Source organism: Polypterus senegalus, chromosome 11, assembly GCF_016835505.1.
Source record: "Polypterus senegalus isolate Bchr_013 chromosome 11, ASM1683550v1, whole genome shotgun sequence".
NCBI classification, from domain to species: Eukaryota; Metazoa; Chordata; class Cladistia; order Polypteriformes; family Polypteridae; genus Polypterus; species Polypterus senegalus.
In genome coordinates this window covers 154,687,570-154,714,346 of record NC_053164.1, presented here as the reverse complement: position 1 = coordinate 154,714,346, position 26,777 = coordinate 154,687,570, and the positions used below count along the sequence as shown (strand labels likewise).

Below are 26,777 nucleotides of genomic sequence, written 5' to 3'. Positions count from 1 at the left end.
ATTTGTTTACTTTACTCTTCCACTTGAATTGCTGTTCTTTTCTCCTTGTAATCGTACTTATTCTAGACTGAGGGATTGGGAGCATGTGCTGATAGAGCATTGCCGCACCCACCACATGTTGAACCACCGTTGAGACAGTGTGAGGTTCTTTTGCCACCAGGACAAGATATATTTTTATATCTTAATTGCAAACAACATTTTTCTACTGGTATTTTAGAATTGGCTTTACTTTTATATATGGCAGAGTGGTGATCTAACTTTAACATGTCACTGCTTCCTTTGTGTGCTTTTGATATAATTCTTCTTTATTTAGAATCCAGAGCTCTGTATGAAAATTTCAATCTATGTTTGAAGATCACAAAATAAATTTCAGAATCCAATGGGGGTCCCGCATATGTATGGATGCCTATAAAAGGATCCATGTGTGATTTTTTTTTCTTTTTTTTACTACTGGAAATAAATTGGGCAAAGCCCATAAATTCACAGAAAAAATACAGGATTTAGAATTCCCCTTCATATCTTTTAAAGAAGCACATTCTTATATGGTAAACCCAAAATATGAAGTTAATGGTATCTAATACAACGTCTGAATTAAAAACTCAGTACACTAGGACTATATATGTTGTGCTGTTCCTAATAAATTGTTAGCTTTAAAGTTGCGGCAATATGAGACCGTTGCATCCATCCCAGCCATGGTCAACATTACTTTTAATTACTTTAACTTCCTTTAATTTTTTTTTAATTGATTTCAGTTCGAAGCAGATATTCCATATAGTCAAGTCAATCTTAACAAAGCAAACCAAGCATAATTCAATCCCCACCCAAAAGAAAGAGGAGAACCAGCACTACACTATAAAAGGAACAAAAAAGGAAGAGTATCCTCTTCCCCAAAATGGAAGCTTATTTAAAATATGTTGATTAGATCCTGCCATATTTTAAAGTTTTGAATGGATCCTCTAAATGAGAATTTGATTTTTTTTTTCAATTTCAGGCAGTACAGTCCATCAGATACCCACTGACTTAAAAGTGGTGGGGTGGGATTCTTACAGTTGAGAAAGATAAGTCTGTGTGCTAGTAGTGTAGCAAAGGCAATTACAGTTAGTTTGTCCCACCTTTAAGCCTGTCTGGGAGTACACAAAACACAGCTGTTAATGGGTTAGAAGTGACTGTGACACCAAGACTGTCTGATAGGCATGCAAAGATTTTTGTCCAAAATGTTGTTTATTGGCTGCGGTGGGCTGGCACCTTGCCCAGGGTTTGTTTCCTGCATTGCGCCCTGTGTTGGTTGGAATTGGCTCCAGCAGACCCCCGTGACCTTGTAGTTAGGATATAGCGGGTTGGATAATGGATGGATGGATTGATGTTGTTTATTTGTGCACACTTAGTGAGGCTGGAGCTAGATTTCAATGTTCACCGGTTAAATCTTGTCCTGGATAAATTTTTAACAATTTTAAATGAAAAAAATATGATTGATAAAAAGATTTTAAGTTGAATGATTGAATGCTTTGCACATATGGAGTTAGAGTGTATTCTGTACATGGCTGCCTTCCACTCCTTTTCTGAAATATTAAATGACAGATCCTTTCCCCAATGTACTCTGGGGTCTTTGAAAGGAAGGGACTTTAAAATATTTTTATAAATTGTAGAGATGCTATCTGAGACTTCAAAACTGATCAATATTTCTTCTGGAATAGAACAAGAGGTGAGGGAAATGGGACAGGTTCTGTTTAGCGTGGTTTCTAGCTTAAAAGTAGTGGAAGAATTGTGTTAATGAGAAGTTGAATTTGAAGTGTAATTGTTCAGAGGATGTGAAGACATTATCTATGCATAAGTCTCTCAATTGTTTAATTCCAGACATTTTCCAGACATTAAATAGTGTATAAGTTTGAGAAGGTGGAAAAAGATGGTTGTTATGTAGACGTGCAACAGATAAAAGCTTCCTTGTCTTAAAGCGCTTCCTATATTGGTTCCACATTCTGAGAGAATGAAGGGAAACTGGATTATTAGCGTATTGATGATAATTTGTATTAACTGGGGCACAGAGCAGGGAATATAAAGATGTACTGCAATATTTTATTTTTGTGTATATTCATTGATTTGTATTGAATTCCAGGGGCCTCATGCATAATGCTGTGCATAGAACTCACACTAAAACATGGCGTACGGACAAAAGTGGAAATGTGCATTCGCACAAAAAAATTCAGATGCACAAAACTGTGCATAAGCCAACTTCCATGCATTTCAGCTCCATAAATCCTAGTCAGTGTTTAAAGTAACACACATGCACGCACCTGCCGATCTGCCCTGACTCCTCCTAGAATTTTGCATATTTTAATAGTTAAATCGATATAAATCATCTTCCCGGTTCAGTGTTTGGTTAAAAGACAATGACAAAAGCAAAAAGGAAAAACTTACTATTTGTTAGCTTAAGCAGTTGTATAAACAAGAAAAGGAAGTTGATCAAGTGATACAAAGTGGTGGAGACACTCAAGTTCAAGTTCAAAAAGTTGCACAGTGCTCAAGTATCAAAATCGCTGTGAAAAGGCAACTCGTAGCCCACCGTCTGAGTGTCTTACAGAAGCATATTAGGGGACAGAGAAAAGAAAAAAAAAATAGGGACACCGTGGAGAAAAGGTCAATGTCCACTTTAATCTTGTAGTTTATTTTGTCATTAAAGTAGAACATCATAAACTTAATCTTAAAATCAATGTTAAAGTTACTAGAGTTTCTCCGATCCCATCGTAACTAACGTAGCATGTTAAATGCTTCGTATTGGATGTGTTCTTCTATGTGCTCTATGTGTGTGAATCACAGAATACATTACATTCATTATATTACAGCTCTCTGAACAATTTAAATACTAAGATGTATACTTGATATCATTTTCATGATGAAATGAATTAAAGCATGTATTAAACATGGGGACACGGTGGTGCAGTGGTAGTGATGATCTGAGGCCCCATCCAAAGATTGTTCCTGCCTCCCACATGATGCTCGCTGGGATGTGCATGACCCAGGATGAAAAAATTTAATGCAGCAGGACTGTCTCTTTCAAACGTACCAACCTCCAATTACTGTCCTTCCTTTTATTTCTCCACATAACCACTTGCGACACAATAAGCTCTTTAATAAATGTCAGACCATCTGTAAGCTTAGAATGTCGATTCTTCAAAACTTTTAAGGAACATTGAAATATCTTTGTAGTACATGTTTAATTATTTCATCCATCTATCCATACAGTCACAGCAAGCATACAGCGTTAGGCAAGACCAATCCCTGGACAGGGTGCCAGCTCATCGCTACCGCTGCACCACCATTTCCACATGTTTAATTATTAACAGCTTATATTTAAATGAAGTTAAAAATGTATCTGTATAATGTAATATACATACTTTAATGCATTTCATCTTAAAAATTATATCAAGAGCTCAAAGAAGATAGTTCCTGGTAATCTAAATAAACTTAGAAGCCAGTCATCATCATCTGTTAATACGTGCTGTCTTCTATTGAATTGATTTAAATTGAATTACTTTATTGTGGTTGTATGGTAAAGTGAGTTTCAATATGCAAATCCTCCATAAACTTATTTTCCTATAAAATAATAAAAATAACAATGATAATACGATAAACAATGAAAAATACACAATATGAAAGCATAAGTAAAGCATACATGTACATATAGTGCAGATGATTCATAAAGTGGCTCAGGTTATGCAATATTACAACTGTAATGCAACAACAACATTTACAACAACAACATTTATTTATAAAGCACATTTTCATACAAACAGTAGTTCAAAGTGCTTTACATAATAAAGAATAGAAAAATAAAAGACACAATAAGAAAACAAAATAAGTCAACATTAATTAACATAGAATAAGAGTAAGGTCCAATGGCCATGGGGGACAGAAAAACAGAAAAAAAAAAACTCCAGACAAGCTGGAGAAAAAAATAAAATCTGTAGGGATTCCAGACCATGAGACCGCCCAGTCCCCTCTGGGCATTCTACCTAACATAAATTTACAGTATGTAGCCCACCATCTGTTTTTCATATGAAAGCTTATTAGGGTACAGAGAAACAAAAATAGGCACACAGTATGAAAAAGCACAAAATGTCAACTTTAATTTCGAAATTTCAACTTTAATCACGTAGTTTATTTTGTCATTAAAGTAGAACATCATTTTAAAATCATTTAATTTACAAGTTTCTCAAATCCCATCGTAACTAAAGTAGCACGTTAAATACTTTATTTTGTATTTGATCTTCTATGTGCTTTATGTGTGTGAATCACTACATGCTTACCGGCTTTCTCTTCCTCCAACAGGACACAGAATCGATTACATTTGTAATATTACAACTCTCTGAATAATTAAAATACTGAGATGTATACTTGATATAATTTTCATGATGATAGGAGTTAAAGCATGTTATTAAACATGGGAACGCGGCACAGTGATTGTGCACGACCTTCGATGAAATAATTTACTGCAGCATTCCTGTCTCTTTCAAATGTACTAACCCCCAATTCCTGTCCTTCCTTTTCTTTCTCCAAATACCCAATTGCCACACAATCAGCACTCCAATAGACATTAAGCCATCTGTAAGCGTATAACGCTAATTCTTCAAAACTATTAAGGAACATTGAAATATCTTCATAGTAAATGTTTAATTTTTCTATCCTTCACGCCAGTCCCAGCAAAGCATGCAGTGCAAGGCAGGAACAATCCGTGAACGGAGTGCCAGATCCTTGCTACCGTAGCGACACCGTGTCCTTTAATTATTAACAATAAAGATTATTTAAATGAAGTTAAAGTTTTATCTGTATAATATAATAAACATATTTTGCTGCATTTTATCTTAAAAATGATATCGTCATCATATGTAAATACGTGCTTTATAAAGTGGCTCAGGTTCTGCAATATTATGACTGTAGTGCAAGTTTACAGTGAGGCGAATGTACTTATAACTACAAACAGTTCTACAAGGAGCAATTGATGGACTGATTGTTGCGTTTAGAGCTCTTGGGATGAAACTCTTTCTGAACCACGAGGTCCGTACAGTAATGGTTTTGAAGCGTTTGCCATGTGAGAAGCAGTTCAAATAGGAAGCATGACTGAGGCAGCATGTGCTTGATGCTGGATACCAATAATTCTCTTTCCGATCAGCTGCTCCGAGTGGAGCTAACGGGAGCAACTGAAAGAAGTAAAGGAAGGTGCAGTGAGAGTAACTATTTGGAATAGTTTGACCATTCCATGAACCATTATATTGTTACTGGCTAATTACAATCAGATGCATTAAACTAATAAACAATATGCGGTTAATTTCAGTGTATTTATAAAGCCGCGTCAGGGATGTGGATCTGTAAAAGAAAGATAAATCACACAGGAACAGTAGCACTGATTTGACGCTGGGTGCCGCCAGTCTGCAAAACCGAGTGGACAACTGGAGTACGCCAGGGTATTAGGTACCGAGGAAATGTGCGTGGCTTTACGCCAAGTTTAGGTTTTATACATCGTGATTTGAGTGTGGAAACATTCGTCCACAACATTTCTGTGCATACGCACTCTTTATACATGAGGCCACTGGTCCCTGGCTAAATGAAACTACGCAACCGCTACTCCGCGCCTGTCAAACTGCGGAACGGCGTTGGAAAAAAGATGGACTGATCGTTTCTAAACAGATTTTTAGGACTTCTCTATTCAACTTCCAGGTTGCAGTTAAGAAAGCTAAACATGATTTCTTCACATTCTAAGAATCCTAGGGTCTTATTTAATTCAATTAATGTGGCCATTCACCCTCATTCTGTGACGGAATTAAATAGTATGGTCTCATCCATTGCGAGAGATAGACATCTGAAGCAGAGCTCTGTTAGCAGCAGTATTCATTTTTATATAATTTCCTTATTAACCTGAGATATGCTGTATTTATCCAACCTGAGGGTTCTACTACAGTATATGCAAGCATATATAAACGTGGTCGGCAAGTAAGGGGCTCAGATGAAAAAAATGGAAAAAAAACTAAAGCTACATCCAAGCCCAGATCGACAAGTTCAAGGTACAGCCTTTCACAGACTGACCTGGAACAGATGGGTGAAAGCCCAGACTCCTCGGGACCACAGTCCGCTGCATCGTCTCCAGTTGAGAGCGAAATGGGGAGCGAATGTGCAAGTGACGCAGGTCACGATAGCTCGCCAATTGGAAAAGATCATTTGAAACTGGAAAAGGCCTTGCAGTCCGTGCTTTTGCATACTCGTGTGCGTGTGTGTTTCTCTCACGCGCATGTGTGTGCATGCACCTGTGTGTGTGTGTGTGTGTCTCTCTCTCTCTCTCTCTCTCGCTCGCGTGTGTCTGTCTGCGTCTCTCTCTCTCGCGCGCTCTCTCTCTCTCTTGCTGCACAGGGAATGCACAGGGAGAGACTGAACACATGCGGAAATCATCGGCGAGCACAAACCGTAAGGGAAACTGGCTAGTTTGTATACCTGTTGTATGGTCGTGAACAGATGCAAAAGTTTGGCGAACCATTCAAAGATCCAAGAGAACAATGGGAAAAAGATCTCTTAATCAATATATCAGAAAAGGTTTGGAAAGAAGCAATGCAGAGACTTCACTCGAGCGCCATATGCACAAAGTATACAATTATTCAACTCAAAATTATATATCGAGCACATCTGTCTCGGCTAAAACTGTCCAAAATGTTTCCAGGGCAAGATCCAATCTGTGAACGCTGCACTCAAGTCCCAGCCTCACTGGGTCACATGTTTTGGTTCTGCACCAAATTAACATAATTTTGGACCAAAATTTTTAAGTGCCTTGGTGTTACAATCCTCCTAACCCATTAACAGCTGTGTTTAGTGTTCTTCCAGATGGGTTTAAAGTGGAGAAGGACAAACTGTGATTGCATTCACTACACTTTTGTCACACAGACTTATTTTGCTAAACTGGCAGAATCCCAGTTTAACTCTCCCAGTTTGAACTCTCCTCTTTTAAGTCAGTGTGGGAAAAAGATGTTTTATACTATTTGAAACTGGAAAAAATCAAATATTCAGTTAGAGGATCTGTACAGAATTTTTTTCAAAACCTGGCAGGATCTAATCAATAATATTTTAGAATAAGCTCTTAAAGCTCAGAGGAAGCAATTATCTCCACATTTCTTTTTCTTCTCCATTCATTTCTATTGGCCTATTAAACTCATAAATTTAGGTATGTTTACAAGCCTTATGTTTTACCCTGTTGGCCATGCTCTTTCTCTCAGGGGTGGGGGTCGATGTGTTTTCAATCCTATTTTTTGTAAAAACTGATCGATTTGTATGGAATGATTGCAATAAAATTAAAAAAAAAATTTTAAAAATTGTACTGTTGTTTCATGTGAGCAGTTTCTTTCATTCTTTATCAGTAGAATTGATACAATCCGCTGTGGTATTGTTCCAACTGGCTATGAACTTCCTACTGTTAATCATGGCATTGTCTTGGAATCTTCCGATCTTGTCTCACTTTCACAGTTAAAAAGTACCATTGACACCCTTAAACCTACTCTCAGTTCTCTTGATATTGTACCACTATGCCTCTTATTGGGAGCCTTTGATGTTTTGGGTCCACCTTTACTAGCCATTATTAATGGTTCTATTAGTGAGGGTTTTGTGCCCTCATTTTTTAAACATGCTGCGGTGTGTCCCTGTCTAAAAAAGGCAGAATTAGATCCTGGAGTTTTAGCCAATTTTTGCCCGATTTCCCAATTACCATTTCTGGCTAAAATATTAGAAAGAATTATTTATAATCAATTGATTGATCACCTTAACTCCAATAATTTATTTGAGATCTACCAATCTGGCTTTAGGCGTTATCATGGTGTTGAGACAGCCCTCCTAAATGTATTCAATGACATCTCTATTATTACTGACTCAGGTGGTGCTCTAGTCCTTGTCCTCCTTGACCTGTCCACTGCCTTTGATACTGTTGACCATGAGATATTGCTGTTGTGGCTTGAACATCTTCTTGTGCTTAAAGGGGCTGCTCTTAACTGGTTCAGGTCATATCTAATTGGTAGACACTTTTCAGTGACTTTAAATTCCTCTTTTTCGCCTACTGCTCCTCTTAAATGTGGTGTTTCTCAGGAATCCATTTTGAGTCCTATTTTATTCTCTATATATATAGTACCTTCACCCTAGTGGAGCTATTTTTAGGAAATTTAATGTTTCTTTTCATTGCTATGCTGATGATACACAGGTTTATATTCCCATTTGCAACTCTGCAGTGAATCAACTGCACAACTGTCTTTTTGAACTAAGATCCTGGATGGCTAATAATTTTCTTGATCTGAGTCAAAATAAAACGGAGGTGCTTATAGAGAGTCTATCAGCTAAAGCCCAAATTGGTCTTGGACTTCTCGGCTCTTTCTCTGTCTTTTGCAAACCTCAAGTCCGCAATCGGTGTTATTTTTGACAGTAACCTCTCTTTTGAGAAACAGATTAATTCTGTAGTTAAGAGTTGCTTTTTCCAGCTTCGTCTTTTAAGTAAGATCACGCATTTTTTATCTTCTAGGGATCTTGAGAAAGCTACTCATGCTTATATCTTTTCTCCCCTGAAACTCGCTGTATTCTGGGATTAACAAATTTTGTACCTTTGTACCAAGTGTAAAACTAAGGGGGACAGATCTTTTACAGCTGCTGCTCCTCGCCTGTGGAACTCTTTACCTCATTACATAAAGGAGTTGTCTACAACTGAACTGTTAAAAACAAGATTAAAGACTCATTTCTATTCACTTGCTTTCCGTGACCTTCAGTAATACAGTAATACCTCCTCGATCGCGGGGGTTGCGTTCCAGAACCCCCCACGATAGGTGAAAATTTGCGAAGTAGAAACCATATGTTTGTATGGTTATTTTTATATACCTGTATATAAATATTCTCTGCACAGTTATACAGTAAACCCTCGTTTATCGTGGTTAATCCGCTCCAGACAGATAAATGAATTTCCACAAAGTAGGATTCTTTATTTATAAATCTAATATTTTCACAGTTAGAGCATAGAAAACCTGTTTACGACCTTCTAAATACATTTTTTAACATTATTAGAGCCCTCTAGACATAAAAGAACACCCTTTAGTCAAAAGTTTAAACTGTGCTCCATGACAAGACAGAGATGACAGTTCTTTCTCACAATTAAAAGAATGCAAACATATCTTCCTCTTCAAAGGAGTGCCGTCAGGAGCAGAGAATGTCAGAAAGAGAAAGAAATGTAAACAATCAAAAATCAATAGGGCTGTTGAGCTTTTAAGTATACGAAGCACCCGCGATAAAGCGGCCGCAATGAAGGGATCAATGTGAAGGTAGTCTTTCAGCATTTTTTACAGGAGCCTCCGTATCTTCTAAGCAAACAGCCTCTGTGCAAACAGCCCCTCTGCTCACACCCCCTCCGTCAGGAGCAGAGAATGTCAGAGAGAGTGAGAGAGACAGAGAAAAGCAAACAATCAAAAATCAATACGGGCTGTTAGAGCTTTGAAGTGTGGGAAGCACCGCGTGGGAAGGATATCGTATATCATTGAGGAGTTTTATTTAAAATGTAATACGTGCTTTGATTGGGTAGCTTCTCAGCCATCTGCCAGTAGCGTCCCTTGTATGAAATCAACTGGGCAAACAAACTTAAAAGACCAATTGTCTGCAGAAATCCGCGAACCAGTGAAAAATATAAATTTATATATAATATATATATTTAGATATGCTTACATTTAAAATTCACGATGGAGTGAAGCCTTTAAAGTCGAAGTGCGATATAGCGAGGGATCACTGTAATGATGGTTTCCTCATTGTGATTATGCAATCTTACTTCTATTTCTTATTTACAGTATATTATTTATGTTCTTTTACTTTATTTATATTTATGTTATTTATGTTAATTGTATGTTTTTTTCTTCTTTTATTGTAAAGCACTTTGGCCACAGCATTCCTATGTTGTTCTAAATGTGCTATATAAATAAATTGACATTGACATATAACGCGAGGCAGGAACAATACCTGGGTGGGGCACCAGCTCATCGCTACCGCTGCACCACTGTGCCTACATGTTTATTTACTAACAGTATGCATTATTTAAATGAAGTTAAAATGTATCTATGGATGTAATATACATATACTATAGATAATACAGATAGATCTAATACTTTAATGCATTTCATGTTAAAAATTATATCAAGAGCTCCAAGAAGATGGCTCTTGGAAATCTAAATCGACTTATAAGCCAGTCGTCATCATCTGTACAATAAATATGCGCTCTCTTAAATTGAATTCCTTTATTGTTATTGTATGGTACAATGAGATTCAATATACAAATCCTCAATAAACTTATTTTCCTATAAAATGATAAAATAACAATAATATGATAAAAACAATTAAAAATACACAATATGAAAGCATATGTACCATATACATGTACATATATAGTTCAGATGGTTCATGTATTTATAAGTACAAATAGTTCTTCCAGGAGAACTTGATGGACTAATTGAGTGCGTTTATAGGTCTTGGGATGAAACTGTTTCTGAACTGCGAGATTCATGCAGGAAAAGCTCAGAAGCGTTTGCCGAATGGAAGAAATACAAATAGACTGTGCACATGGGTGAGGCAGCAAGTGATGTACTAAAAGTAACAGCGCTAAAGCAGCAGTGGTATTTGGAACAGTTTGGCTATTCCATGGGCCATTATATTGTTACAGGATGATTACAGTTAGATGCCTTACATTTCTAAACAATATGCAGTTATTTTCAGTGTATTTGATAAAGCCTGGTCAGGGATGTGAATCTAAAAAATTAAGGGAAACCAAACATGAACAGCAGCACTGCTTTGATGCTGGGTGCCGCCAGTTTGCAAAACCAAGCCGAAAACTTGCGTACGCAATGGATTGAGCCAGCGTGAGAATGTATGTGGCTTTAAGCCAAGTTTAGTTTTATACCTCACGATGTCAGCGTGACCGTTTATACATGAGGCTCCTGATCAGTAGAGAGGCACTAGTATCTAACATAGATTTTGAGAGCTGTGTGATAAAAACATTACGTAGCAGGTGTTGAGACTTATACATACTGGATATGAAAAAGGGAGGTGGGTCCTTTAGTGATTTCTAACTGGTGACACAAAATTTAACCAAAATTGACCAAGCACTGGAAAATAAATCTCACTGACTTCATTAATTGTAGAAAACAATTATCAATGTGCGTAAAGTTTTATGACATACCTATATGACTATCAAAAGCTAGAGGAAAAATTAAACTGAAGGGAAAAAATTAAATTCAGAGAAAGAAATACTTAATATGGTACAGGCTAAGGAGCAAGATAATAACATTGAAAATCCAACATAGGAACCCTACTCCAAAAATATGAAATTAGGGTTAAATGCCAAGACGTTAAAATATGGCCCCACCAAGCTTCAGTTTACAGTCCATTTCCAAACATGTACTGTGATGTTTTGAATGAGCAGCAATAGTTTAGCCCAATTTTGGAATAACTTCACCTTCTACAATCTTTAACTGCACAACTTTAGTTTACAACATAAGAACATAAATGTATTATTAATACCCCGTCTCTAGAAGTTTACATACATCAAATGAGGTGTTGTCATGAGAGTTGATTCTGGTATACAATCTTGCTTCCACTAAACAGTAATCAGTGGACATTAGTCTTCAATTTGTTTTTATGCAGCAATGAAAGCTAGTGCTCCTTTGTATTGCCTGTTTGTTTCTCTTTTGGATTCAGTGTCTGATTTGTTGATTTACCATAAAACTCTTTATGTCTATAATGCAAATACTTCTGGCTTAGGAATGTGCAGGTCTTCCACCATTTTTACAAATGGGAAATTACAAGATATCTGATACATATAATAAAATAGCTTTTTCCTGTTGTTCAAGTTTGTCATTTAATGATCAAGATAAAGTAGCCTACAAAACCTTCATAATCCAATACAAATTGAACACTTCAACCCATTTCTCCACATTGTTTTGCTTAATTTGATTTGAAAATTCAATTTATTTTCACAAAACCAATAGAAAAAATTCTAAATACCTTTGAAGTAAATCACTTTTTGGTTTACAGAATTTCTTTAAGAATGGGGATTAACCAGCTCCTGGTCTACAGTTATTCATACATTCTACCTATTTCAAGAGAGAAGAAAGAGAGATTTAATAAAGTGTTTGAGCTTTTATTAATGGTTTTCATTTCTCCACCAATGATTTAAACTTAGAAAAACCTTCCTGAAAAGGGACCTAAAGAATCAATTAAACTGAGCACCCATTACATTTATAGATGTATAGCTGGGAATCTAGAATTTAACAAATAAGCAAGTGTTCATGCGAGGGAGGAAAACTATTAATTCAAGTGTTTTTATTAACAATTCCTAATTTACTGTATTAAAAAGTGCATCATTTTGCCTGTATTGTGTATACAGTACTTTCAAAAGCAGCCAATGAGTTCATATGCATAAATATATTTACACAGAACACCAAGTCAAATTTAAAATATAAAACATCTTTTAAAAAAAAAAAGTTGCAAGTAGCTATGATAAGATGGCTTGATAAAATATATTTTTTATTTTTAAGCTTTTGAAAACCTTAATTGACGAGCCTATACTGCCTTTATCAGGTTCCCCAAATGAATGGTTGACAATTTAAACTGTTAACACATTGTATTAAATAAAGTGTCTTGCTTGTGTTCAAGAGTGTCACTCTTTGGGATATGCCAGAACAAGAAATTGCGAAGATTAACTACATCATCTGATATATACTCCGATGATCGTTTCTGAGGAAAAGACAGTAGGAAGGTATCACTGTATTAAAGTCTGTTTTGCCACAATGTGCTGATGCTCTGTCGTCATTGTTCAACCATAGAACTATCACAAAACTAGCAAAACATTAGTTTTAATCTTAAGCTAAGTGATTATTTGCAAAATATAATTACTTCTAACAAAAAGGCTGTAGAGAAAGAGATCCGAACAGTGATATACTTATACTAATGTAGTATGCACCATTAAATAAAAATAAACTGCTTATATGAAAATCCTTAAAAGCCCAAATCCATGGCCTTTGTCTCTTCTCAAGCCATCTGCTTTGCTTAAATTATAGCAATTCAGCAAGTCCAGGCGAGACATCTGTATCATTAACTTTCTATGCTTATTCATATACTTGATCACCTTGACAGAGAGAACATTTACTTTTATTCACACTTTTCCTTTACTTATGATGAGACCACAAGAAAAGCCAGCTACTTGTCCAAATTTGTCTGAAGTAATTTCAGGATAGCTGTAAAAATAAGTGAAACTCGAACCTTTCCCACAATCCACCATTCTCTTTAATTAAAGAGAGCCAAGGCCTGAGTTATAGATCGTCATTATTTGCTCAAAAAATAGGAAAAATATATTGGTCACTTATGAGATGACTGATCATTAATGAAAAAAAAAAAAAAAAACCCTTGCGATTCAAGCAATGCATCTCTAGTTTACATAACTACAAAATAATGCTAATATAGTTATGTGTTATTTTTTGACCCACCTCTATACATTCAAAAAAGGTAACTTTAGTTTTGTATTTAACATTTGAAATCTTTTTTACTTTTGTGGTGTAAAAAAATAAAAAAAACAATGCATGCTGTCATAATAGATTATTGGAGACAAAGTATTTTCTTTCATATTAGTGTTTTGTTTTTTCAAGACCACTTTGTGTTTTCACAGATAATGTCTTATGATAGAAAGCATAGCTCACAATGGAATTGCAGGCAAGAAATGGTGACATGCAAGGCTTCAGAAACGAGAGACTAGCATGCAAAGGCAGAAGTGTGTGAAAGAAAATTTAACTGCTTGCGAGCTACTAAGGGTTAAAAGCTGACAAAGCTGTTTTCCTATAATGGCACTTTATTCATACAGCCATCTGTCATAAGACAGGGTTCAGTGAGCTGACCTAGGACAACTTCCTTTTTTAGGAACGTGTCTGTTAGACACAGGAAAGATGATCTTTCCTTTTTTAGTGCCCCATCTGACACGTACACAAAACAGAAACAGTTGGCCGATTACAAGATGAAATACTTGGGTAAACAACATTATGCTTTTTGATAAGTAAGGGGAAAGGTAGGGGGGAAGGAAAATAAAAAGCTGACTGAAAAGCAGAACTTCACTCTTCTGCCTTTCAACACATGAATCCATCTACTCACTGGTGCCTGAATAAAGACTGATTGATTGAACTATTCCTGTCTTCCTCAGGGGTTTCTTCCACAAGTGACATATTTCACCATGCCAGTGAAGAGCACTACCAAGTGGTGGTATGCCTTGGAAGTACTAAGGATAAGGGCATCCATGTGATAATGTGATATAGAGTGAGATACAGATGATCAAGACCAAGTTATGTTCCTCCAGAACACTGGAAGACGGGAGACTCAGCATTTCTCATAAATGTCCAGTTCTTTATAATGAAAAATAGCTAAGCAATTGAAGGTTGGATTGTGGTTAACAGATCAACTGAACAGCAGTTGGCAACACAGCATATTCCAGTTTACAGTCATCAGGGCATATTATAGCAGCATTGACTCCTTAGCAATTCAGGGCTTATTGTGTGGAAAGCATCACACTATCTTTGTGGGTACCACTGGGTGGCTGCAGAAGTCAACATAGTCTGTGGTGCAGTGACCGATTGCCTCTATATCATCATTTCCATGTGACTCGCACATCACTTCCAAATTGGTCATTTGGAACCAGTCATTCAGAGCAATTTCAGACTCCATGTTCTACTTACTCACTACTTTGGTCGTAACATATGGTTTATTTACATGTTGTAGATTGTACTTCGCTAATGTGAAGGATAATGCATCACACCACTCCTCTAGTAGTGAATGTACAAAACCGGTACAAGGCAGCAAGAACACAAACTATCACCACAGCTACAATGCTCTTTGGTGGGGAAAAAAGTAAGAGTCTCTCTTCCAAGAATGCTCTGTAAGACCTGATAGTTCAGGTATTACATGTTTCTCTTTCAGAACTTAAATCTTCAGCAAAGGACTGAGCACTAACTGCACACAAGGCCCAAAATGCAAATCAACGGCAAACAGGAAAGTGGTGAGTGTATGTTTTATTGCCTTAAGTAACCACCTGAATTGGGACTAGAGTGCAGCCATGCAACGGGTGACACTTCAGCACCACACTGGAAAAGTGTGAGGCAAGTTTTTTTAATTTAAAAAAAAAAAGTGGTTGGAGTAGCAATCTCTCCCCTTCCCCTCAAATTTTTCCTGCAAGTTTGTAGACTTGCTTGCAGGGCTGGATGCAGGTTAACATCATACCCAGGACAAAGCAATTGCAGGTTAAGGGCCTTGCTTAAGGACCCAATGGTGCAGAGTCACTTTCTGGCATTTATGGGATTCAAACCGGAAACCATTCAGTACAAATCCCCAGCCTCAGAACTAATTAGACTTTTGGTAAAGATTCCCATTAGATTTGCATCAATACAATTTGTTGTTGAATAAAAGGATATTTAAAAAAATAAAGTAATTATAAATAAGCACAAAAGATGGAATAAAAATACATATGTGGTAAATGTATTGATAGAGCCGTTATTTTAAAAGGTTTTCTGTTATGTGCAGGAGCTTAGTTTCTAAGGTGTGGCAAGCATTTCCACTGTTTTCTGTTTTCAAAGTTGTGCGATATCACATTTACAGTAGTTCTTTTTTGTTCTAATGCACAATCCAACAGCAAGTTTAGACATAAGCACTAGGCAGTGAGAAGGTTGTCTTGCTATTTGTTTACTTGTCAGGTACACATGAACTTGATAACATCTGTTATCCGGAAAATAGAAACCCTTTTGCTAGGTAAGTGTTTCAGTTTATCTTGGTACAGCAATTTATTATTAACACTAAGCCTTTGAAGTAGTAATCTTTAATTTGGTTCAAGTAAGTTGAGGAGTGTACTGATTTGTCTTTAACATGTGGTCCATTCTTCATGCCCAGGGGATGGGGTCTTCTTCTGCTCACTTTGGATAGTGGGCTCTTTCACATGTTCTCTACAACATGATGGGAAAAATACAGCAATAAAGCAACTAAAACAAATGCAAGAAATGTTTCTGGCCTCTGGCGACACTTCTTTACACAAATTCTGTAGCCACATAGCCACAGCCTGAATCTAGAAAGATTGAATCCTTCTGATGTTAAGTCCAATGAACAGAGTGATAAAGAAATGTAAACCTAGTTTTAAGAGAAGTTGTAGCTTTTGCTGATTAAATAAAGGTTCACCTCCAGGTAAATATTAAAGGTTGCTGGAGCGTGACCTTTCAGAGTAGGCAAAAGGTCAGCCTCTAAACACACAAGAAAAAAAAAACAAAAAAAAAACTTCTTAGCTGGGTCTTGTCTGCAAAGATGTCACTTTATCTTGAGTAACATTTTTCAGGCAACACATTCATGGTTGGCTAAAAATATATTTGGCAAGTGAGACTGTCACAGAACTATGCAATTGCAAGGAATAGCTTGCTGAACTGAAGCAGAGTGGTAAATTGTTACTCGATTTCTATGCTAGTCTGGTATTGTCCATAACCCCACCATACTAAGTACTGATGATTATGATTTACTGTATATTTTAGATTGTGCAACACTGAAGCTGATCTCAGTCTGGTGAGCTCTGAAAATTACATACAATACAGAACACGTAAATACATACCACTAGGTCATCTACTATGGTAGGGAGTCAAATTACATTGTGATCATGCATAACTCTGCTTGAAAGTCTGTATAATTCAGTCTTTTGCATTAATAAGATTAGAGTCCCCCCCATCTCTATATACAAATACTTTCCATAAAATGCACAAATGTACAATAGGCTTAAAACTAGTCAAATACTGTCACTCGTTTTTGCATAAACGCAAAATGAAAAAAGTCAATTGGCCAAACCCATTCTGTTACTATTTAGTTAAATACAAGACAGGGTTGAAAGGGTCTTCACTGATTTTTAGAAAATGCTTAATCATCACTTGCTACTTTAATAATTAATTTTCTCGATTGTAAAATAATCACAATGAAGCCATGACATTTGTGCATTACATAGATTCTGAGTTTGTAGGAAGTTACCAGATTTTATAATTAAATTGCCAATAACAGTTTAATTATTATTCATTTAAAATGTTAGGGTGTAGACGTGTCAAAGACAGGTCTAAGTATTAATGCATATAGTATATGAAAAATTCATAACAGTAGTGGGACAAGAAGATCAACATTAAAAGTGCAATATATTTATTGATCTTCCAGTAAGCACTCAATGATCAATTAATTTCTCAGACATTTAAAACTTTTTATTAAAGAATATCACAATGAAACTCTACAGTTGCAAAAGAATGGGAAGCTGTATTCACGATAGACGTTTTAGTCTATATTAACAGAAACCTGATACTCAGAAGAATATAACAAAGGTGAAAGGCATGTCTGTAGTAAGCCTCTAAAGTAAAATACAAAAGAAAATTAAAAAGAAAGAGACAGAGACAATGAAACACGTGATTTTGTGGTTTGGAGACATAATACAGATTGGGTGGATTAAGACATCACCTGCATAAATCATAGAATAGTTACAGTAAACACAGAATTGCATTCTAAAAACTTCTTAATTCAATATACAGTAGGTGATCAGGGATGACTGCCTACCACAGCCACATTAGACACAAAACAAGAGTCAATTCTGGATAAAGGGCTCACTTACAAAACATACCCAGTACCAATTTGGAAATGTCAGTTAACAGACATTTTTGTGTGAGTTTTTTTTTTTCTTGATACTTTGGCTTATCTTCCACATAATGGTGTTACAGAACATGCAAACATCATGCCATTTTAATAATATCAGGTATCAACTCAGAAAAAAGGTTGATTTATAAATGGCTTACATATGCAAAAAAAAAAGTCTTATTCTATGCAATTTAAAGTTCTGTTACTTATCCGAGAATGAGTGTTGATCTGCTGTACTTTACATGACTGATATATAAAAAAAAGCCTGAATATTGTATTAAATGTTTAAAAACACATAACTGATCAAAACGGCTATTTCAGCCTTGGGAGTCAGACTGGATTTACTGGAGGAAGTGGTAGAACTGAGATCACAGATGAAGTTGCTTACTATCCAGTACAATGACTTGCTGCTAAATGAGTTTTTTGGTTAAAGAATGGAGCACCTTCAGCAGACAGACAGACAATTCCACTGCTCCAAGGAGTGCTATGTGAGATTATTTCTACCTTGAGCCATAAGGCTCTATAAAGAGTCACCCCTTATCTGAGGCATTAAATGGCACTGAGATGGTCTAGCAGACATCTTATTAGAAAATGGTGCATTACATTGTGCCAATTTACTGAACCAGTGACTGACATCATGCACTGTGAAATTATAACTTACAAGCAAGTGCAATTCAAATCACATTAGTTCAAATTTTTAGAAAGTTTCACAGCCATTAGATAATGGTATTTGTTACTCCTGTAAGGTAACATGTAATATGACTTTCTTAGCTGTCTGTAATAACAGAAGGTTAACTACCCAGTTAGGAACATCATCTCTCAGATAGAAGCATGACAAGTTGGATTTGCTTTTGAATAGAACAATGGCATACAGTTCTTTTTTCTTATGCTCTGACAAATGTGCTGTAAGTGTAGGATAGGGATGTAAAGAAATGTAAGAAGATATGTAAAGCTTAACCCCAAACATCTTATGGAAGATCTTTCTGTTCTTTATAATATCAAAGTTTCCATCTGTTTTTGTGTGAACTGTCTTCCCATTGAATTTTACCACAACTTTAAAACAAAGATATTTGGACAGTGGAATTATTTTCACAAGTGCCATACCCATTGTCTGACTTTTTTGTGAGGCAAACTAAAGCTTCAGAACTTTCTAAACCTTAGACAAATACAGCTATTATTTGTGTCTTTGTCTGCTGCTGTAACTGAGTAGTTTTAAGTTTAATAAAGTCTCTATCTATTAATCAAGTGAAAGAGAAGGGCTACTGGCACAAAACAATTTAGAGTTAATATGCAAAAAATTTAAATTAATCATCAAACTAGACCAATAAACTTTAAACAGTCAGATCCTAAATAAATTTCTCTCCAAACCATTTTTTAATTTTCTTTTTTAGCTTTGCTGCCTTATGCTGCAGTTCATTTAAAGTTATTTTAATAAATATCTACACACCCAATGTGGATGACAGGGATTTGCACTCATTCCCAATGTGAACACTCATAAAACTATAATGGCTGGGGACTTTAATTGTGTTTTAAATCCAGACCTAGGTCTCCAGCCACAGGGGCGATGATATCTAACACTGCAAAAACAATTGCCTAGTTTGTAACTGATCACAACTTATCAGACCCCTGGGGCCTCATGCATAGAATTCACACTATAACATGGCGTATGGACGAAATCGGCAATGTGCTTATGCACAAAAAAATCCAGATGCATAAATCTGTGCGAATGTCAACTTCCACGTTCTTCAGCTACATAAATCCCAATCAGTGTGAAATGTAACGCACATGGACGCACCTCTCAGAATTACGCCTCTTTGAATATACAAATCAATATAAATAGCCCTTAAACTCAGAGTTCTGTAAAAAAGTAATGGCAAAAGCACTGGGGGAAATAGAAGAATTTCAGCGAATACCAAGTGGAGACAAGGAAAAACGTACTATTTGTTGGTTTAAATAGTGGTACAGTGGAACCTCGGTTCACAACCATAATTCGTTTCAAAACTCATAAACTGATTTGGTCGTGAACCGAAGCAATTTCCACCATAGAATTGTATGTAAATACAATTAATCCGTTTCAGACCATACAAACTGTATGTAAATATATATTTTTTTAGTTTTTAAGCACAAATATAGTTAATTATACCATAGAACGCACAGCGTAATAGTAAACTAAATGTAAAAACATTGAATAACACTGAGAAAACCTTGAACAACAGAGAAAACTAACACTGCAATAGTTCGCTAAAAACACTTTTTTTAATGAGTTTTAAGCACAGGGAAAAAAATGAACATTTGAAAAATCTGTAATTTAATAAACCACCAAGAAAAGTAACATTGCCACAATGCACGCTATGAACCGATCGCTGTAAACAAAACTGAAAACAAAAACAAGCCTTTTCTACCTTATTTGTCCAGCCCTCCCTCTCTCGCTCTCTGTCTCTCTCTCTCTTTCGTGTGTGCGTGTGTCTCTTTCGCGAGCCTGGAGCGGCTGTATGTGTGTGCCTCTGTCTCACGCACCTGTGTGTGTGCGTGCGTGCGTGCCTCTGTCTCGTGTGCCTGTATGTGTGTGTGCTTCTGTCTCGCATGCTGTGTGTGTGTGTGTCGCGCTCTCTCTCTCTCTCTTGCTCGCTCACTGCACAGGAAATGCACAGGGAGAGACTGAAAATGTACAAACCGAAAGGGAAACTGGCTTGTTCGCATACCGAGTGTGTAGTCGTGAACCGAGGCAAAAGTTTGACGAACTTTTTGGTCATAAACCGATTTGTACGTGTACCAAGACGTTCGTGAACCGAGGTTCCACTGTATGAACAACAAAAGGAAGTTGATCGAATGACATAGAGTGTCGGAGAAATTCGAAAGCTCAAGTTCACAAAGTTGCACAGTGCCCGAAATAAAAAAGAAGTTGCTAGATATCAAAGTCGCCGTGAGTGTCATATGAAAGCTTATTAGGGTACAGAAAAAAAAGGCACACAGTGGGGAAAAAAGCACAAAATTTCAACTTTAAACTCTAAATTTCCACTTTAATCCCGTAGTTTATTTTGTCATTAAATTAGAACATCATAAACTTCATCTTAAAATCATTTAATTTACTATCTTCTTAAATCCCATAGTAACTAAAGTAGCACGTTAAATGCTTTGTTTTGTATTTGATCTTCTATGTGCTCTATGTGTGTGAATCACTACGTGCTTTTTAAACGGACATTCTCTTCCTCTTACAGGACACAGAATCCATTAAATTCATGATATTACAGCTTTCTGAATAATTAAAATACTGAGATGTATACTTGATATCATTTTTATGATGATAGGAGTTAAAGCATTTTATTAAACATGGGAAAATGGTGGAGCAGTGATTGTTCGTGCCTCACACAAGATGCTTGCTGCGCCGTGCGTGACCTTCGATGAAATAATTTATTGCAGCAGTACTGTCTCTTTCAAACGTACTAACCTCCAATTCCTGTCCTTCCTTTTCTTTCTCCAAGTAACCAATCGCCACACAATCAGCTCTATAATAGACGTTAAGCCATCTGTAAGCTTAGAACACCGATTCTTTAAAACTTTTAAGGAACATTGAAATATCTTCATAGTACATGTTTAATTATTCCATCCATCAATCCTTCCCTTGTCACACCAGCCCCAGCAAGAATAAAGCGCAAGGCAGGAACAATCCGTGAATGGAGTGCCAGCTCCTCACTAGCGCTGTGGCACCATGTCCTCACATGTTTAATTATTAACAATATAGATTATTTAAATGGTGTTTAAATTTTATCTGTATAATGTAAAAAACATATTTTAGTGCATTTCATCTTAAAAGTGATATCATCATATGTAAATACACGCTTTATAAAGTAGCTCAGGTTGTGCAATATTATAACTGTATTGCAAGTTTACAGTGAGGTAATTGTACTTATAGGTACAAACAGTTCTATAAGGAGCACTTGATTGACTGATTGAGTGCATTTACTGCTCTTGGGATGAAACTGTTTCTAAACCGCAAAGTCCCTACAGGAAAGGCTTTGAAGTGTTTGCCGTATGAGAGCAGTTCAATAGACAGCATGGCTGAGGTAACGTGTGCTAGATGCTGTATACTGATAATTCTCTTTCCAGTCAGCTGTTGTAGAGCTGTGATTCCCCACTCAGATACAGTGATATGAATACTCCCAGTGGTGCAGTGAGAATATTATGGGAAAAAGATGTGGCAACCCCTAATGGGAGTAGCTGAAAGAAGAAGAAAAAAAAGGTGCAGTGAGAGTAACAACATTAAAGCAGCTATGGTATTTAGAATAGTTTGACCATTCTGTGGACCATTATATTGTTACAGGTTAGTTACAATCAGATGCATTAAACTAATAAGCAGTATGCAGTTAATTTCAGTGTACTTATAAAGCCACGTCAGGGATATGGATCTAAAAAAGAAAGGTAAACCACGCTTGGAACAGTAGCACTTTGCAAATCAGAGCAGAGAACTTGCATACGCCAGGGTTGGCACTACCGTGAAAATGTACGTGGCTTTACGCCAAGTTTAGGTTTTATACATCGTAATTTAAACGTGGAAACGTTCGTACGCAATATTTTTGTGCGTACGCACCGTTTATACATTAGGCCCCTGGAGATTTCTAAACCCAAACTTAAGAGCATATTCCTTTTACTCACCAGTGCATCACTGCTACACAAGAATTGATTATTTTTTTAATTAATAACAATTCCTTGCCTATGTCTAAATTTTGTGCGTGCAACGCTATTGCTATCTCCGACCATGCCCCTTTTATTAACAGATGAAAACTGTACAGAATTTATATCCAAGCAGATTGATTTTTTAGAGACATATACAGTACATCCTAGGAGGTTTCTGCAGAAATACTCTGGGAAACTCTGAAGGCTTTCTTAAGAGGACAGATTATCTCATATCTTTCCCACAAACAATATTGGAAACCAAGAAGGTATCAGAGCTAATCAGTGAAATTACCAGAATAGATCAATAGAATAGAGAACATGCCAGGTGTCCAAATGAAGCACTTCATAGGAAAAGACAGACTCTGCATTCAGAACTCAACCTGCTGGTAACTAAAGAAACAGAACAACTCAATTTGAAATCATGACATCATTACTATGACCATGGAGAGAAAGCTAATAAGATCTTAGCTCAACAAATTCACAAGTAGGAAGTTCACAATGCAATCCCAGCAATTACCAACACAGAGACAAAATCATTGACAATAAAAATATAATGCACACATTTAGAGACTACTATAAGTCCTTATATTCTACTTAGTTTAAAGAAGACAAGACACAACCTAATGCATTTCTGAATGCATTACAGATACCACAACTAGATACTTTCAGTGCAGAGGAATTGGATAAACCTCTGACACTATCAAAATTACTAGATGCTATAAACTCACTTTAGATTGGGAAAGCAGCAGGCCCTGATGGTTACCCAGCCGAATTTCATAAAAAATTTTCAATTAGGCTAGCTCCCCTTTTATTAGCAACATTTACAGAAGCTATAGACAATAAAATTCTACCTCTAACTTTTTGCCAGGCTTTAATTACTGTCTTTCCTAAGCAAAATAAGGACTTATTACAATGTGCATCATACAGATCAATCTCGTTTTTGAATAATGATGTTAAGAATGTCAGAACCTACAGAGAATGCAGCTTGCTGTGTTTAAGTGAAACGTGGCTAACGTCTCTCATCCCAGATGCTAACGTGGAGCTACCCGGGTTTAGCACAGTTAGAGCGGACAGAGACGCAAGTACCTGCGGAAAGAAGAAAGGAGGAGGACTCGCTCTCTATGTCAATACAAAGTGGTGCAACTCAGGACATGTAAACGTTAAAATCTCCACTTGCTGCAGGGACATCGAACTGTTGGCCGTAAGTCTGCGCCCCTATTACTTGCCCAGAGAGTTTGGACACGTGATTGCTGTTATTGTTTACATCCCCCCTCAAGCGAACTCGGAGATGGCGAGTGACATCATCCATTCCGCAGTTGCTAAGTTACAAACGCAGCACCCTGAGGCACTTGTGCTAATCACTGGAGACTTTAACCATGTAACGCTGGACAAAACATTACCTGCCTTCTCCCAGTATGTGGATTGTAACACTCGGGAAACAGGACTATCGACCTACTATATGCAAACGTTAAAGACGCATACAGCGCCACCCCGCTGCCTGCGCTTGGGAAAGCAGATCATAACCTGGTTCTGCTTCAGCCTCAATACAAACCAAGAGTGAGGCGCTACCTACAACTACACGTCATTCAGGAAGTGGTCCCCTGAGGCAGAGCAGGCTCTGAGAGACTGCTTTGGAACTACAGACTGGGATATATTGCTTGGGTCACATAGTGAGAACATTGAAGAGGCTGTTGAATGCACAACTGATTACATCAACTTCTGTATGGACATTGTAGTTCCAGTAAGAACAGTATGCTGCTATGCTAACAACAAGCCATGGGTTACAAGTGACATCAAGGGCCTTTTGAACCAGAAGAAAAGGGCTTTTAAAGGTGGTGATCAGCATGAGCTCAAGTGCGTGCAGAAGGAACTCCGAGTCCAGCTCAGGGCGGCGAAAGAGCAGTACAGGAGAAAGCTGGAGCAGAAGTTGCAGAACAACAGCATGAAGGAAGTGTGGGATGGGATGAAGATTATCACTGGCTGCAGCTCAAAGCGGGGTGCCGCCATCGAGACAGATGTGGAGAGAGCAAACCAAATGAACAACTTCTTTAATAGGTTTGATCACAGTAACCCACTCTCACCTCGAGTCCTGCATCCTCCAACCATCCTTCTGCTGATACCAGCATAGGTGAGACATCCCCACCCACAATTACAGCAGCCCATGTGAGCAGAGAGCTGAAAAGACTTTGTGCCAGCAAAGCAGCGGGTCCAGATGGTGTATCGCCACGACTGCTGAAGGCATGTGCGTTGGAACTGGGGAGTCCTCTACAGCGCATCTTCAACCTGAGCCTGGAACAGGGGAGAGTCCCAAGGCTTTGGAAAACATCTTGTATCACCCCTGTCCCAAAGGTATCACGTCCTAGTGAGCTGAATGACTTCCGGCCTGTTGCTCTGACGTCACATCTGATGAAGACCATGGAGCGGCTGCTGCTTCACCACCTGAGGCCACAGGTCCGCACACCCTCGACCCTCTGCAGTTCGCATACCAGGAGAAGGTGGGAGGGAGGATGCCATCATCTATATGCTACACGATCCCTCTCCCACCTGGACAGAGGCAGTGGTGCTGTAAGAATTATGTTTTGGACTTCTCTAGCGCCTTCAACACCATCCAACCTCTGCTCCTTAGACAAGCTGACTGAGATGGGAGTAGACTCACACCTGGTGGCATGGATTGTGGACTATCTTACAGACAGACCTCAATATGTGCGTCTTGGGAACTGCAGGTCTGACATTGTGTTCAGCAATACAGGGGCGCCGCAGGGACTGTACTTTCTCGGTCCTGTTCAATCTATATACATCAGACTTCCAATATGACTCGAGTCCTGCCACGTGCAAAGTTCACTGATGACACTGCTATTGTGGGCTGCATCAGGTGTGGGCAGGAGGAGGAGTACAGAAAGTTAATCAAAGACTTTGTTAAATGGTGCGACTCAAACCACTTACACCTTAACACCAGCAAGACCAAGGAGCTGGTGGTGGATTTTAGGAGGCCCAGGCCCCTCATGGACCCTGTGATCATCAGAGGTGACTGTGTGCAGAGGGTGCAGACCTTAAATATCTGGGAGTGCAGCTGGATGACAAATTGGACTGGACTGCCAATACTGATGCTCTATGTAAGAAAGGTCAGAGCAGACTATACTTTCTGAGAAGGTTGGCATCCTTCAACATCTGCAGTAAGATGCTGTAGATGTTCTACCAGACCGTTGTGGCGAGTGCCCTCTTCTACGCGGTGGTGTGCTGGGGTGGCAGCATAAAGATGAAAGACGCCTCACGCCTGGACAAACTTGTTAAGAAGGCAGGCTCTATTGTAGGAGTAAAGTTGGACAGTTTAACATCTGTGGCAGAGCGACGGGCACTAAGCAAACTCCTGTCAATCATGAATAATCCACTGCATCCACTTAACAGTGTCATCTCCAGGCAGAGGAGTAGCTTCAGTGACAGACTTTTGTCACTGTCCTGCTCCACTGACAGACTAAAGAGATCGTTCCTCCCCCACACTATGCGACTCTTCAATTCCACCCGGGGGAGTAAATGCTAACATTAATTTTATTTTAATTTTTTTCATTTTTATTACTATTTAATTTAAGATTGTTTCTTTGTATCAGTATACTGCTGCTGGATTATGTGAATTTCCCCTTTGGATTAATAAAGTATATTTCTATCTATCTATCTATCTATCTATCTATCTATCTATCTATCTATCTATCTATCTATCTATCTATCTATCTATCTATCTATCTATCTATCTATCTATCTATCTATCTATCTATCTATCGGTAATATCACAAGACCAAACTGGATTTATTTTAGGCAGACACTTGGCTTCCAATCTTCGACACCTGTTTAATGTAATATATTAACCCACCAAGTCTAACACCCTGGGGATATTAATATTTTTATTTGATATGCATTTGACATGGATGAATGAAACTATCTTTTTACCATATTGGAGAAATTTGGGTTAGGCTAGAACATTTGTGCATGGATCAAACTACTGTATACCAGTCCAGAAACTTTAGTTTGTATTAACAACATTAATTCAGACTGCTTCAAACTAGAATGTGGTACTAAACAAGGATGTCCTTTGTCACCACAGCTTTTTGTAATTGCAGTTAAGCCACTGGCAGTTCACTGTTGAAATGCTTATCAGATAAAGGAGATAATCAGAGAAGGACTTGAACAGAAAATTTTTCTATATGCAGATGATATGGTACTGTATATGTCTGATCGACAAAGTGGAAGCTGACACACAAACGTGGGTTTGAAGGTACATGTGCTGTACAAGGCATGGACGGGGTCCACTGAGAAAAGAAGAGTGTTCATGGATCACCTTGCAGAGGATCTTTATCATTGCTTCTTATAAGAAAAGGCGATGGAAAAAG

General features: G+C 37.5%; 1 protein-coding gene across 4 annotated transcripts in view; it reads right to left on the bottom strand.

Annotated features, from left to right (window-relative positions):
- chrm2a (cholinergic receptor, muscarinic 2a) overlaps positions 1-26,777 on the bottom strand; it is a 656,161-nt gene that overhangs the window by 381,073 nt on the left and 248,311 nt on the right. For 3 of the 4 annotated variants that reach the window (XM_039769949.1, XM_039769951.1, XM_039769950.1), the window contains exon 3: positions 12,049-12,137. The exons of the other annotated variant lie outside the window; for it this stretch is intronic. The gene's annotated coding sequence lies outside the window, so the exon portion shown is untranslated. The remainder of the gene's footprint in view (positions 1-12,048; positions 12,138-26,777) is intronic. 4 annotated transcript variants of the gene reach the window in all.